The 16,399-nt window shown below is 37.9% G+C and overlaps 2 pseudogenes; one reads left to right on the forward strand and one right to left on the reverse strand.

Moving 5' to 3' along the window:
• The first annotated feature begins 1,792 nt into the window (after positions 1–1,792).
• LOC149191228 (benzaldehyde dehydrogenase, mitochondrial pseudogene) lies at positions 1,793–3,855 on the forward strand (annotated as a pseudogene).
• A 1,747-nt stretch (positions 3,856–5,602) lies between these two features.
• Positions 5,603–6,241, reverse strand: LOC149191229 (rac-like GTP-binding protein 7 pseudogene; annotated as a pseudogene).
• Positions 6,242–16,399: the final 10,158 nt, after the last annotated feature.

Genomic DNA, 16,399 nt, shown 5'->3' on the forward strand with positions numbered 1-16,399 from the left:
CTTAAGGAAAAGCACCTACTTTTCTTATGACAACCTAAACTATGCGAGTGACTTGGAGAGGACTCCATTTTCTCAAGGTAAAAACATTGGGTCTTCCAAACCCATTCACACAACAATTTGAATATATTTAACCTAAAGAAGGGTACATACCCTACTCCTTCCAAATTTGTCATATAACTTTTAAGAAACTAAAACATGTTTTTAATTATTAAATCTTTACTATAGACTCTCTTTTGCTTGCACCCACCTAATATGCAATAACACTTAAATATTTTCAATAAAAACAAATTAAGAGAACATGTTTCCTTCTTACACTTAAATGTTTTCAATACAAAGAACTTGTTTCCTTCTAATAACATTCAAATTCCAAAAATACAATATATGTACCTCCATAAATTTTAATAACAAAATAACATTCAAATTTTCCAAAAATACAATACATCTACCTCCATAAACTTTAACAACGAAATCGTTACATAAAAACGATAATCTTAAAATTAGATTATAACCCAACCAAAAACACGCATGAGGGCATTAGTTTATCGAATGAAACTAAAAAATTAATATGGAATCTAGTTTATCAAATGAAACTAAAACTTAGCACTAGTTTATCAAATGAAACTAAAAACTTAGTATGAAAGTCAAAATGGGCACTAGTTTATCAAATGAAACTAAAAACATAGTATGAAAGTCAAAATGGGCACTAGTTTATCAAATGAAACTAAAAACTTAGTATGAAAGTGAAAATGGGCATTAGTTTATCAAATGAAATTAAAAACTTACTATGAAAGTGAAAATAAAATAATGTATTTAAGTGAACATAAAATAATGTATGTAGATCTAGCTAACTGCGTGGAAGCACATCCTATTGACAAAGTGGAAGCTACAATTCCAATTGAAGAACATGCTATTGACCAAGTGGAAGCTACAGTTCCGATTGAAGCAATCGGGATATTTCTTTGATGCACATCGTTTGACCAAGTGGAAGCTACAGTTTCGATTGAAGCAGTCAAGATATTTCTTTGAAGTGCATCCTATTGACAAAGTGGTTCGTACAGTTCTGATTGAAGTGGTCAGGATATTTCTTTCCTTGGCTACTTCACCTTTCCTTAGTGGAGTAATCCCAAAAAGAGAATATACGAAATCTAGCGGTTTATGTACAGAGATCAAGTCAGAGTGAAAGGTAAAGGAATACAAGATCTAAAATGCCTCAGAGAATAAAACTAAAATCCCCTAGAGAACGATCTATGAAGGAATAGGCCTTCCTTATGGATGCTGCTTGCTACCTATTGGGAAAACCTACCCTTCATTATGCTCTTAGCTGAGTTATGGAGGAAAATTTTGGCATATTTAAAAAAATTAAGCATTAATTTTGCTTTATGAAACCCCTCCCAACCCCAATCTTCATTTAATGTTATAGAATAGGTAGTGTCTATTCACTTTTCAATATGTGGAAGTGAGAACTAGATTGAAGAGATCACAGGCGAGAGAGAAAAATAGATTGAAGATATTTACAAATGAGGGTTTTACCAATAGAAAACCCAGTATCGAACCCCAATCAATCTTCACTCCATTGGCGATTCCAATGTATGTTTCATATTTAAATTCACTGCATTTCCCTCATTTTCATTTCCCCCATTTTTAGTCTTTGATGCATAGAGGAGTACACACATCTCAGGTATTAGGTTCAACATCCACTATTTTTTTGCATCCACACTTGTATTGTTAGGCTTTAATCACTAGTATGTTTAGGCTTTAATCTTTGTGCTGCATTTTGTTACTATTTGCAGGCATGGCATTGGCATTTGATGAGTTTGAGAGGCCATTTATCATATTGAAGGAGAAAGGGCAGAAATCCGAATGACAGATTTAGATGCTCAGAAGGTGAACATTGCAGATGTCAGGGCCATCGCGAGAATACTCTGAAACTCACTTGGCTCCATGCTACAGAGCCTCAATATTCACTTCTAGCTCGATCAGTCCGGTCGGCCGGTACACGGTCACCCACCGTTGGATTGGCAGCTTCATCACAAGAAGCATCCATAAAGAATACTCGGATTCAAAGTTTAGGAACAACTGCAAGTGCTTTGGAAGAACCTATAGCACCACCTGTCCAAGTAAAGTATACACATCTTCTTATCGATGGAAAATTTGTTAATGTGGCTTCTGGAAAAACATTTCCAACATTGGATCCCAGAACAGGGGATTTGATTGTCAATGTGGCTGAAGGTGATGCAGAAGACGTGGACAGGGCTGTAAAGGCTGCACGAAAAGCCTTTGACGAGGGCCCATGGCCGAAAATGACTGCTTATGAGAGATCATGTATTATGCTCCAGTTCGCTGACTTGCTTGAAAAGCATAATGATGAGATTGCAACCTTGGAAACATGGGACAATGGGAAGCCTTATGAGCAAGCAGCCTTGGTTGAAGTGCCAATGACAGTGCGGCTATTTCGTTACTATGCAGGGTGGGCAGATAAAATACATGGTCTTACAGTTCCAGCTGATGGACCTTATCATTGTCAAACATTACATGAGCCTATTGGAGTTGCAGGTCAAATCATCCCTTGGAATTTTCCACTACTTATGTTTTCTTGGAAAGTTGGTCCTGCACTAGCTTGTGGGAACAATATTGTATTAAAGAGTGTTGAGCAGACACCATTAACAACTCTTTATGCAACAAAACTTTTCCATGAGGCTGGACTGCCTTCAGGAGTTCTGAATATCATTTTGGGATATGGTCCAACTGCGGGAGCTGCAGTTGCAAGGCACATGGATATTGATAAGGTTGCTTTTACAGGTTCAACTGCTACTGGTCAAGTAGTGCTAGAGTTAGCTTCCAAGAGCAACCTTAAGCCAGTGACATTGGAACTTGGAGGAAAGTCCCCTTTTATTGTATGCGAAGATGTTGATGTCGATCAAGCCGTGGAGCTCGCTCACTTTGCATTATTTTTCAATTAGGGTCAATGCTGTTGTGCCAGGTCACGAACCTTTGTACATGAGAGTATCCATGATGAGTTTGTAGAAAAATCAAAAGCTCAGTGTTTAAGTTAGGTTGTCGGTGATCCTTTTAGAAAAGGTGTTGAGCAAGGTCCTTAGATTGACCAGGATCAGTTTAACAAGGTTATGAGTTATATCAAGGCTGGGAGGGAGAGTGGTGCAAAACTTGTAACAGGGGGCGACCAAATTGGTACCAAGGGCTTCTATATTATGCCTACCATTTTCTTAGAAGTTAAGGATGACATGGCCATAGCTACTGACGAAATATTTGGTCTAGTACAGTCAATTATAAAATTCAAAACTTTAGATGAAGTAATAAAGCGGTTGAATGCTACTCGTTATGGGTTGGTAGCAGGAGTGTTTACAAAGAATATAGAGACCGCGAACACTCTTACTCGGGCATTACGTGTCGGAACAGTTTGGGTTAATTGCTTTGACATTTTTGATGCTGGTATACCTTTTGGTGGCATAAAATGAGTGGCACTGGAAGAGAGAAGGGTATCTACAGTCTCAATAACTACTTACAGATTAAAGTCGTTGTCTCTCCTTTGAAGAATCCACCATGTTTGTAGGTTGTTAGTTCCTACAAATGGTTCTATTGTGTGGGGGAACATATTCAGTTCCTGATGGTCTTGTCAAGTCAGTCTAATTTGAATTTAGCTTTCTCTATCAATAATAATGTATATGACCTTCAGATAGGTGTGATGCTCTTGTTTTCTTGTGAACCTGCACAGTCGTGTCTCTGTAAGATTCTATAGTTTCAAAATTTGGAACTCAATTATCATGGCCATATCAAATGCGAAATGAAGGGTGTCATAGTTTCTGCCATGTTTTATGGTTCTTGTTTTTCTGTGAAGGTGCATAGTCATGTCTATGAAAGACTCTAGATTCAGAATTTGGAACTCAATTATCATGTTCATATAAAAAAGAAAAAAATTGATGTTAGTTTGGAGAAACACAACAAAAATAAAACTTTTCTGGCAACAGACAAACATCACAGAAAATGGAGCAACAACAACATTACTCAATCATATTCTATACTCAATCACAGACAGCAGAAGAGATAAATTGACAGCAGAAAAGAGAAAAAATAACTGGAGAACATAAATCACTTCATATTACACAACAGGCCTAGGCCTTGGCTTGCCTTGCTCAAGCTGAGAAAATACAAATTTATAGAGGCTGATGTTCAAGCTGAGAAAATACAAATTTATAGAGGCTGAAGGAGGATCTAGAATCCTGCATGTGATTCAAATGAAGATCTAGAAACGAATGGCAGTGTGGTAGGTTCAACGTGAGTGTTGTGGTGACAATAGGGACGACGAAGTGTTTGGGAGTCGGTGCTAGCATTAGCACAGTTTGAGTTAGTTTGGATTCACACTTAACAGAAGTTTCTATTCACTTTTCAATAGGTGGGAGTGAAAACTAGATTGAAGAGATCACAGGTGGGAGCAAAAACAAAACTGAAGAGATTTACGAATGAGGGTTTTACCAGTAGAAAACCTAGTATCGAACCCCATCCGATCTTCAGTCCGTTGACGGTGCCAAGGTATGTTTCATATTTAACTTCACTACATTTCCCTCATTTTCATTTCCCCCATTTTCAGTCTTCGACGCAGAGAGGAGTACACACATCTTAGGTCTTTGGTTCAACATCCACTGTTTTTTTGCATCCACACTTGTATGTTTAGGCTTTAATCACTTGTATGTTTAGGCTTTAATCTTTGTGCTTCATTTTGTTACTGTTTGCAGGCATGGTGTTGGCATTTGATGAGTTTGAGAGGCCATTTATCATATTGAAGGAGTAAGTGCAGAAAATCTGAATGAGAGACTTAGATGCTCAGAAGGCCAACATTGTAGCTGTTAGGGCCATCACGAGAATCCTTTGCACCTCACTCGGCCCCATGCTCCAGAGCCCCAACAGTGATTCCAGACTTAGTAAGCTCCTGTTCCATTTAATCGTTGTCTATTTTTTGATCAGTGAAACCCATTTAGTTATGAAAATAAGTAGACTTTACTTTAAAAACCTATGAATTACAAGTAGAAATTACATCAAAAAAATTGTAGATATTTTCCGAGTGGAATAATCGAATACTTTATGATCTTTTATATACTAAAGTAAATCATGCACATTGAGACAATATAACCAAACTCAGTAATAAAAAATTACATGGCTTTCTGATAGGGCAAAGCGTAGATCACCTCCATGCCTTGAACATGATTCTTAGCAGTATGACTTCAACTGCAATTGAGAACTCAGATGGTCAAAACAAATATTTGACCACTCTCATCATAGTTGCCTATGCAGTACACCCAACTTTCATTTACATTTCAAAATAGTCCTCCATAACCACAACACGAAATGATATAAAATGAAAAAAATCAGGACCTTTCATTTACATTTCAAAATAGACCTCCATAACCACACAAGAAATGATATAAAATGTAAAAGCCTAGAACTTTTCCAGAGCATCTGGCTTTACAATAAATTAAACATACTGAACATATAGTAACAAATCATAAATACTTGGGAAATATTATGCTAGCCTTTGATTAAATAATGCACTATAAAGTTCTGTAGATGTGAAAGATAGATAATCCCCTTAAAGAATAAATCATGTTCTTTTCTTGTTTTTGTGTTTCTTTTGCTTTGGTGGTTGAAGAACCACTTTGATTACGACATCAAAAACAACCTTAACATTCTTTTGTGTTTTAGAACTACATTCAATGTATGCTGCAGCCCCGATTTTCCTCTTCAAATTCTCACCTTGCACTGTTGAGATTGGGACTACTCCAGGATGATCAACAAAAAATTGTTTGTCTTTTCGTAAATCTAATTTTGTCCCCACCAAAATGATAGGCACAGATGGTGCGTAGTGTCTCAATTCTGGAATCCACTTTTTGGAAATGTTTTTATAACTGGTCTTGTCGATCCAGGAGAAAGCTGGGAGGAAGACATCCACACCTCTATAACTTAGGGACCTAAGCCTGTTGTAAACCTCTTGTCCCGTCATGTCCCAGAGGCCAAGATTCGTTGTACTTCCATCCACCACTACATTTGCACTGAAGTTATCAAACATTGTTGGTACATAGTCTGTTCTAAATGTGTTTCTTTTGTAGGAAATAAGCATGCAAGTTTTTCCCACAACACCATCCCCCACAGTCACACACTTAATAAATCTGGCAGTACTCATGGTTGCTTTGACTCTTCAGAAAAACTAACTATATTTGTTGGAACATTTCCTATCTAGTGGCTGAATTCACAAAGGCTTCTTAGCTCATAGCACAGAATAGACAATCAAAAGTTTTAAAGCACCCAGAGCGATTACAAACTAGAAAGAAAATTGTTTCTCAATTTAATATTTAAAAGGCTATCCCAGAGAGATTAACAACCATTAGAAAATGGAGCACATTTTGAAAAGAAACAAACAAACATCTCAATCTAGAACATCACAGTTGGGATCTGTACTCACAAAAACCAAATAATGATCTGCTCACTCTTCTCACACACTGCGAGGCCCACCGACTTCCTACAGAAAAAAAAATAAAAATAAAAAAATAAAAAAAATAAATCAATTTTGATAGTTAAAGGCCATTGTAAGATATTGTCACAGTCCATGATGTTATTTCCAAGTTCTTCTGTGGGAGGTTGTCTGATGGATGAGGAACAAATTGTTATCATTACAAAAAGTCTTGTGTTAAGCACCTCCGAGCAACCTTCCAGAGGAGCAACCCAATGTCCCGAGGGGGGATGGGGACTACTTCTCTTGTGGGGCCTGGATCTAGGAAAGTGAAGACATAAACTATGCATGCTTCGGTTGCTTCGGTAGGAGGGCTACTCCTGTGCTTAGGTTTAATTGAGGTTAGGAGTATAAAGTGTCAAGGGAAGAGTGAACATGAATGAGCACAAGATGTTTCTAAAAGGAGGGAAGGGAAGCTAAAACTTGAGGCTCACAAAATGCTGAAATAGAGCCAAACACATCTCAGAATCTACAACTGGATCTAGAAAATGGAATCCAACACTGTTAGAACATGTAGGAAGCTACTTGAAGGGTGGCTCCTTCCTGATGGCTCAAAACAAATTGTGGGAAAAATCCATACATGTCTAGTGGTCTTCAAAAAGTACAGTCTTAGCAACCCAATGGAAATTCACTTTCATGTATAACTTGCTCCCATGAAATCCCAAAATTATCTCAAAACTTGTAGCTTTGCTTCTTTTTCTGTAACTCCTCAGTCACTTTTCCTTTCATGAAATAAGACCAATGTTCTCAAACCATAAATAGATGTATCAAGTCCTCCTCTATAAGGCATATTTGATGGCCACCAACTCCATCCTCCCTAAATGTTGATGCAAGCATTTCTCACTTCCATTACTGGAGTGCTAAAATATGATCTTCCACAATATATTTAACTGTAAATCGGGAAACCATTACAGGACGCATTTGTACAATTCGATGTGATCTATCAATAGGTTGGTTTTCAGTTGTTGGATTCCATCAAAGATCAAGTAGAAGAACATAACATGTAGCAACCATGTTGAGACCAAGACTCACAACTTTCAGGGACATTTCCATAACAGTTACCTTAGGGAGTGTCATGAAATCATTCACAGCTTTATCCCGTGCTATTATAGACATAGTTCCAACTTCCATCCAACCTTCTATGTTGTATGCATGATTTTTTTATAGGAACCTGAAGCAAATATGGCATACTCATCCACTGGGAGAAAACTATGGCTTTCTCCAATGTCTCTATAATCTACTGCTTATAGTCCACGCTAAAAAATGGGTCATAAAACAACCAGTAAATAAAGTGACCCAAACATAGGAGGAGGATGGTTTGCCTTAGAGATGCAACGTTCCATTTGGAATTGGCTTGAAGTGACTTGAAATAATTTTTAGATTCCTTAGGAGGCCCAACGACTTGTCTTTGTGGAGTACTAAAGAAGGTATGTTTTTATTGACTATTTTGTCATCTTTTCATTAAAACTCATAACCTCTTTGCATCATGAACTAGGTAGATAATAAGAAATCATGACAAAATCTATAGGATTTAGACGCAACGCGAAAACACTAATAATTTCCATTTCTTATGCAGGAAAAGGGAAAAACAAAAGATTGCCGTTCCAAAGAAAAAGACAGGGCCAAGTTAACTGTTGTCCCTTTGGCGGGGAGCAACATGCAAACAAGGCGATCCAAATTAAAGCATATCAGCCAAGGAAAGGAAATGGAGATATTGACTCGGCGTAAGAGAACAAATGGATAACTAGGAATTAACTGTTTGGCGAATCCCTCAGGATCCTTTGATCTTGAGGGATCGCTGCCTTAACTATTTTTGCATCATTGATATCTCCACTTCAACTATTATAAAAAGGGGCAGCAATGCTAACCCAGGGAATGATCTGTTGTTAATTTCTACGTAACTTTTCTCTGTATTTGAAACTTTGATCATCAACTCTCGTTGAGAAGTGATCCGCTGTAACTCTGTTTTAATGCTTTAATATAAATCTGGTTGTTGTTCCATCTTTGATCCTGGAATAATTTCAAGCGGTGTGTCCCTGGAGGCTAAGGGCCCAGCCCTGGTGGAACACCTGCTCCTGTATCATTATATTTAGTTCGTGTGTGGTTTTTATTATCAACTTTTTTCGGTAATATGATTTGTTTTACTATTTTACATCACGGTTCTGCTATATTTTATTTATGTTCGACTGGGTAATATCGTTCTCTGTGACAGGAATGTCGTATTGTTCATTTTGACTCTGTAATGCATTGTTGTTCCTTTAATCATTAATATAACATTGTTGGTCTTTACAGAATGCTATCGCTATTCAATTACAGAGTAACACTATTGTAACATTCATAAATTGGTATTATTGTATTCATCTATAGTTTACATTTAATTGTGATTGCTGATTCAACTGACATTGTTGTTCCATTATGAATTACAATCGTTATTCTTATAACTAAGATTAATATTTGTGGTATCAAAGTCAGATTACTGTTTCTCTAAATATCAAGGTGTGTTGTGTGCATTATTTGTTTTGGGTTTACTGTACATTCAAATTTGGCTCTAAGTGTTGTTCCATATTTCGTTGTCGTTCTATTTCCGTTTGCTGTCCGATTTATTCTTAGAGTAAAGATTGCTATCTGATTTCTCTAGGATACTATTGTTGCACTTATTTCTGTAGATTAAGGTGTTGTTGTTTATTAGAATTAGTTGTTGTTCCATTTCTTAATTGTTGTTCCATTTCCTAGTTGCTGTTCTATTTCGTGTTATTTGCGTTGTCATTTCTTTGGTGTGCAGAACGATCTGAAACTGTAGTGAGCATTGACATTCGTTGTCTAGTTCCCAGGTTGATGATTTGTTCCTTGATTATCTTTAGTTACATCAGTTTACAAAGGGATGATTTACTGTTACTATACCCTTGACTGATAATTTTCTTAATTTGAGTCTTAAAGTTCTTTTCTGTAAGTAGATTTTATTTCAAGCATCCGTTTACTCTTGTATTTAAGCACTATGCTTCTAACATTTCTCTGACAAATGAACGCCTCAAACTGAGTACACTCTTTGAGATAAAAAATCGTTCATAGATTGATAAGTTAATGTGAGGTAAATAGAGGTGAAAAAGACCCTTTTTATGGATCGACATTTTGACGTTGTTGCCAGGGAAGAGTGTAGCCATTTGTCTCTTTTCAAGGTAGTGTAAGAGCCTGCTAGGAAGGAATTGGGTTTTAAAAACGGAAGGTAAGAACCTGCGTGTGGAGCATGTAATAGCCCTGCTCCCCTGCCCGCTTTCCTGCAGATTTGTTGTTGTTTTGTTTGGGTAGAACCTAGCAATTGATTTGTGTGCATGACTAAGCAGAAAAATCCAGAAAAGAATCCCAAACCTCTACCCAAGCCTGATAAAGCTAAGGGGCCGATGAACCTTGGCCGATCGACCTTTATAGACGAAATCCTTAAGAAAGCAGAATCTCAGCCTTTAGTAGGACCTAGAAAAGTTACTTCTAAAAAGCCTACTAGTTCCCTTCAGGCCATAGGATCACCATCTGTAGCCTTTACTGAGGTGCATAGGATCACCATCTGTAGTAAGATTTTCAAGAAATTGAAAATTCTAGCCCAAAATCATTGCAAGAAGGGAATCTTAGCAACCTCTGTGAAGGAAGAGGAGAGACAGGAGAGACTGAAGAACCAAGATCTCCTCTTGGGGTAATTCAGCCATTAAGTAGCCCAGATAAGGGGAGTGCTGTAAAAATCATTTATAACGAAGTTGAAGAAATTCAAGAACCTGAATCCCCCTAGACATTAGGCACTCTCATTATCCCAAATAAAGGAAGTGTTGTTAAGGCCATTCCCGTTAGAGCCATTCCCCCTCGACAACCTAGGAATACCCTCCTAGATATCCCAGAAGGCTATTGGCATATATTTGACCAAATGGCCCAGAACTAGCCAAACACCCAAACCTCTACACTGCAATACCCCATTGTGGATACTACAGCTAATGCACCTACGAAAGAAATTCCTCTCCAGCATATCCCTACATTCCATGGCCTTACATCAGAAGATCTGGATGCATTCTTATTCAAATTCGATGTGATGTGTAGAGGATATGACTATACCACTGACCCCGAGAAATTGAAATTATTTCCATCTACATTAAAAGGGGCTGCTCTAAGATGGTTTATGGGATTGGGGGATGGTGTTATAAATAACTGGGACCAAATGTGAGAGTCTTTTATGAAAAAATATCAGGATTATTGCAAGTCTAGAGAGTTAAAAGATGAAATATTTCAGATGGTAGCTCGACCAAATGAAACATTAGAAGAGTATGTTGAACATTTCCAGTATAATCTTCAAAGATCTCCTTATGCATCATTACCCTTACCTGATAATGTATTAAAAAAAACGTTAATTAGGGGAATGAAGGAACAATGGATTGAAACACTAAATATTATGGGGAAAGGAGATATTTATCAGGAAAATTTTGCTGACATTATTAATCTATGTATCAGGAGGTCGAGAGGCAGCACAGGACTAAAACCAGCAGAACATGATCGATTTGCAAGACATAACAGAATTCGGCAGAAGGAGTAACTTGTGCAGAAATTGGAAATTGAATAGAAATTTTTAAAACTGACATATTGGGGACACTCACAACACAACTTGATATTCTGCAGGTCAAACAAAAGCAAGCAGAGGCAGAATAGAATTTGGCAATCTTTTGTCCTAGATGCAGAAAGAAACACAGCCATAAGGAGTGTCCATTAGATACAATCCAAGTTTGCGCCATTTGTGCAAAAGACCACTCTACAGAGAGCTGTCCCTCACTTCCTGGATTGAAAGAAGTATACAAGGAAGCAGAAGAAGAGCTAGAATTGGTATATCTACTCAATCAACACCATCAATGGCAGCCGCGACAATCAGGTATGTTCTCAAACCCCGCTTCTTCTTTTTCGCCTCCACAATATCATGCTCAACAATATAATTCAATGTGGCAAAATCAACCTCCCTTTTCGAATTGGTCACAACAGTCATTTCCTTCATCATCCCCATGGCCGAATCAAGCAAGACAACCCAATTGGCCAAATTTTCCCTATACCCCACCATATTGGAAAAACAATGTTTATCCACCATAATGGACCCGTCCTACTTCACAGAGTCAAACCTGGAAGGCAAACTAGCAAAGACCGATGAATCAGCCTGTAGGAACCATCCCGCTCCCTCAACCTACACTGCCAGCCCTACGACAAAACCCCTAGTCTAACTTAAGACTGCAGCTCCCAGCCCAACCCAACCCTAATTGGAATAACAGACCGGTCCAATCTATTCAAATAGTGGAAACACCAGAAATAGGAACAGATCTAAGGGAATGTAATGACCTTCAATTAAGATCTGGGCGTATCATCGAAACAAAGGGAGATAAAACAACTCAAGTTGAAAATCAATTACCTATAGAATAACTGCCACAAGAAGAGGACATGACTAGACAACAAATTCATAATCAAGCAACCACATCCTCTCCCCCATTCCTAGAATGATTAAGTATACCTCGACCTATACAATATCCTGATTTTGATATTCTTGGAGAACTAAAAAATTTGTACATAAAAATCCCACACCTCCAAGCCATTCAATACATCCCAATATATGCAAAAACTATTAAAGATCTATTTATAAAGAAACCAAGGAGGAAAATAAAAAATAACTCAAAAGTCCAAGTAGTTGGCACTCTGTCCGACTTATTATCAGAACAAGAAACACCCATTAAATACGAAGACCCAGGAAATCCAATAGTAACCGTACAAATCTATGGTCAAACCTTCTCAAATGCCTTAGTTGATCTAGGAGCTGCAATTAATATCTTAACAACCGCCACTTGCCAAAAACTGGGCATTACATCAGTAGAACCGACTTCTACTTTACAAGAATTGGCTGACCAATCTGTGGTTAGGCCAGAAGGCACACTAAATGATGTCATGGTATCTGTTGACTCCTGGGAGTATCCGGCCGATTTTCTAATAATAAACCCCAAAAACCGACTTGATGGACATCCATTAATCTTAGGCAGACCATGGCTTACAATTGCCGATGCTTATATTGGTTGCCGACAAGGCAATATGACCATAACTAGAGGAGCAAATATCAAGAACCTAGCTTTATATCCTCCAGCACAGCCAAGTGTCACAATAATAAAAACTAACAAGCATCCTGTATCATACCTCATCGAAAATATTAGATCTCCATTAACCATAGAAGAGGCCCTTGATTTCAAAGACCAAACAGAAGATGATGCCATTAATAATTTTATTAGCTAAGCTGAACCTAGATCCCACATACAATGTCACATGATAGAAGCAGCATTTGATAATGAATTAGAAGAAGATCCTCTTAAAGATACACACAATCAAACAATACCTACTACCTCTGTTTCAAATGGAAAAATTGTAGAAATTGAGCCAGGAAAGACTTCAAACATTAATGCCAACCTGACTTCTGAACAAGAAAAGAAGCTCATCCAACTATTGAGGAAATATAAAGAAGCATTTTCATGGGACTACCCTGACATGAAAGGAATTGATCCCCAGTTATGTACACACCACATTTACATAGAAAAGGATGCGAGACCTGTTCGCCAACCACAAAGGAGACTTAATCCTCATCTAAAAGACGTTGTAAAAGCTGAACTTCAAAAACTTTTAGATGCCAACTTCATCTACCCTATCTTCGATAGTAAATGGGTCTCTCCACTTGTTGTGGTACCAAAAAAGAATGGAAAGTGGAGAATTTGTGTAGATTATAGAGAGCTAAACAAAGCAACACAAAAAAACCACTTTCCCCTTCCATTCATTGAACAAGTATTAGACACTTTGGCAGGAAAGAAATTCTTTTCTTTCTTAGACGATTTCAGTGGATACAATTAGATTCAGATTGCCCCCAAAGACCAAGACAAAACCACTTTTACTTGTCCTTGGGGAACATTTGCCTATAGAGTTCTACCTTTTGGCTTATGAAATGCTCCTACCACATTTCAAAGGGCTATCCTCAACATCTTTTCAGACTTAATAAATGAAGGGTTCGAAGTATACATGGATGACTTAACACCATATGGAGACGATTTTGACCCAGCATTGGACACACTAGAAAAAGTCTTGCAGCGCTGCATTGCCACCAGGATTTGTTTGAGCCATGAAAAACGCTATATGATGATGACTGAAGGACTTATTCTAGGACATTATATCTCAGCAGCTAGCATATAGGTAGACCCAGCCAAAATTCAAATAATTTTGCTAATTCCCACTCCTACCACTCAAACAGAGGTACGCAGTTTTCTTAAATTTTCTGGTTATTATAGAAGATTTATAAAACATTTTTCACACATTGCTGCACCTCTATATGCACTGACAGGTAATGTTGACTTTCTTTGGACAGAGAATTGCGACTGTGCTTTCCAGGATCTGAAGAAGCTAGTCTCAACAGCCCTAGTCCTTCGAGGTCCAAATTGGGACCTGTCATTTCAAATTTCATCAGATGCTTTAGATACAGCTATTGGAACAGTCCTTGGGCAGGAAGAAGATAGAAAACCATATGAAATTTACCATATTAGCAAGAATTTATCTCATGCTGAATTAAATTATACTGTTACTGAAAAGGAATTTCTAGCTATAATACATGCTGTCAATAAGTTCAGGCATTACATTACTAGATATCCTGTTATCTTGTATACAAATCACTCTGCCATAAAATATTTAGCAAATAAACCAATCACAAATGGTAGAATAACTAGATGGCTGATTTTATTGTAGGAATTTGATATTACAATCAAGGACCGACCTGGAAAAGAAAATCCTGTAGCTGACTTTCTCTCACGAATGCCAAAACCAATGGACGCAGCAGTAGTTGAAGATCAATTTCTAGATGAGCATTTGTTTTCTATCACTATTAAAACACCCTCGTATGCTGATGTTGTGAATTACTTAGCAGTAGGTAAATTACCGAAACATCTGACCCCCAATGAACGAAAACAGATTGTCCAGCGAAGTACTCGATTTTCTTGGATAGGGGGCTACCTGTTCCATACAGGGGCAGATATGCACATCAGGAGATGCGTCCGCGAGGATGAAATTTTTGACATTTTGAAAGCTTGTCATGATGGACCATGTGGTGAACATTTCGCCGATCGCAGAACTGGACATAAGGTCCTGCAAACAGGGTATTATTGGCCCACGATCTTCAAAGATGCAAAGAAGTTCGTTCAAGCCTGTGACAATTGCCAAAGAGCAGGACACCCTGGTCAGTCCGACGAAATGCCCCTGAATCCACAGCTAGCTATTGAACCATTCGAGCGATGGGCCCTTGATTTCGTTGGTCCAATTAACCCATCTTCGAACCAGAAAACATATATTTTAGTGCTCAACAAAATATGTCACCAAATGGGTTGAAGCAGAGGCATTGCCGAGAGCTATAGAGGATTCTGTCATATAGTTCCTATTCCATATATTCGTACGATATGGGCTTCCAAGAGATATAATTACAGATGGTGGACCACAGTTTGCTGGTAACAAGATTGCTGCAACACTCAAAAACTATCATATCCAGCACAAAATCACCACTCCATACCACCCACAGGCAAATGGTCAAGTAGAAAGAAGCAATAAAATAATAGAAGCAATCTTAACAAAAGCCATTGCGTCACATAGATGCGATTGGGCTGCAAGACTACCAAAAACCTTGTGGGCTGACAAAACAACATGGAGAAGAACTACTAGCTATTCACCATACCAATTGGTGTTTGGAAAGCAACCCATTTTTCCCATAGAATTCGAAATCCAAACACTGCGAACAACACAAGAAGTCGGCCTAGATCTAAACGAGGCACAGATTAATAGATTACAGTAGATCAATGAGCTAGATGAAATCAGGCTCTTTGCCCTCCAAAACATTGCATTAATCCAACAGCAGCGAGCTAAATGGCATGACGCTCTCATTAAAAATAAAGTCTTCCACGTAGGAGATTGGGCGCTCTTATACGATTCCAGGTTTCAGGATTTTCCTGGGAAGCTTCAGACTTGTTGGCTGGGGCCATATGAAATCCAAAAGGTACATGACAATGGTACCCTTACTCTAATCACCATTGACTAATCTGGACATACCTTCAAGGCAAATGGCCACCGAGTTCGACTTTACCGCAAACCACTAACTCAGGAGTCCTTCTACCAACAACTACGCGAAGACTCTGACATGCAAATTTTGGAGGAGGAAGAAAAATCTTCCTCACCTATGATTCATTAAGTGATTCAATTGTTTTTACATTTTGTACATAACTCCTCTGTTTTGTTAGCATAAATTACTCTCTGTACATATTTTCTTTTATATTTGCACTTTACTGTTCCTTTTCAAAGAATCAACGATTCTATCGTTTTTGCTGTTCCTTTTAGAAGGAACAGCACGTTCACCATTTTGCTGTTCTTTTTTTTTCAACACTTTCATTTCTCTGCTGTTCCTTTTTCAAGAGGAACAACACTGTCGTTTTTTGCTTTTCCTTTTCTGAAGGGACAGCATTTGTGTGCACTTTTGTTGTCTCTGCTATTCCTCTTCCAAAGGGACAACATTTTCGTTTTGCTGCACCTTTTGTGTCAACCATTCCTTTTTCACTTTCATTTTGCTGTTCCTTTTCCAAAGGAATGGCACTTGTGTTTTTGTTGTTCCTTTTCCAAAGGAATGACACTTTTGGTTTTTTTGCTGTTCCTTTTTCAAAAGAACGACACTTTTGGTTTTTTGCTGTTCCTTTTCCAAAGGAATGACACTTTTAGTTTCTAATGTTCCTTTTCCAAAGGAAAAACACTTGTGTTTTTGCTGTTCCTTTTCCAAAGGAACGACACTTTTAGTTTCTGCTGTTCCTTTTC

Source organism: Pinus tabuliformis, chromosome 3_1 (genome assembly GCF_031772625.1).
Source record: "Pinus tabuliformis cultivar Carrire ecotype Pingquan chromosome 3_1, CPIR1, whole genome shotgun sequence".
Lineage (NCBI taxonomy): Eukaryota > Viridiplantae > Streptophyta > Pinopsida > Pinales > Pinaceae > Pinus > Pinus tabuliformis.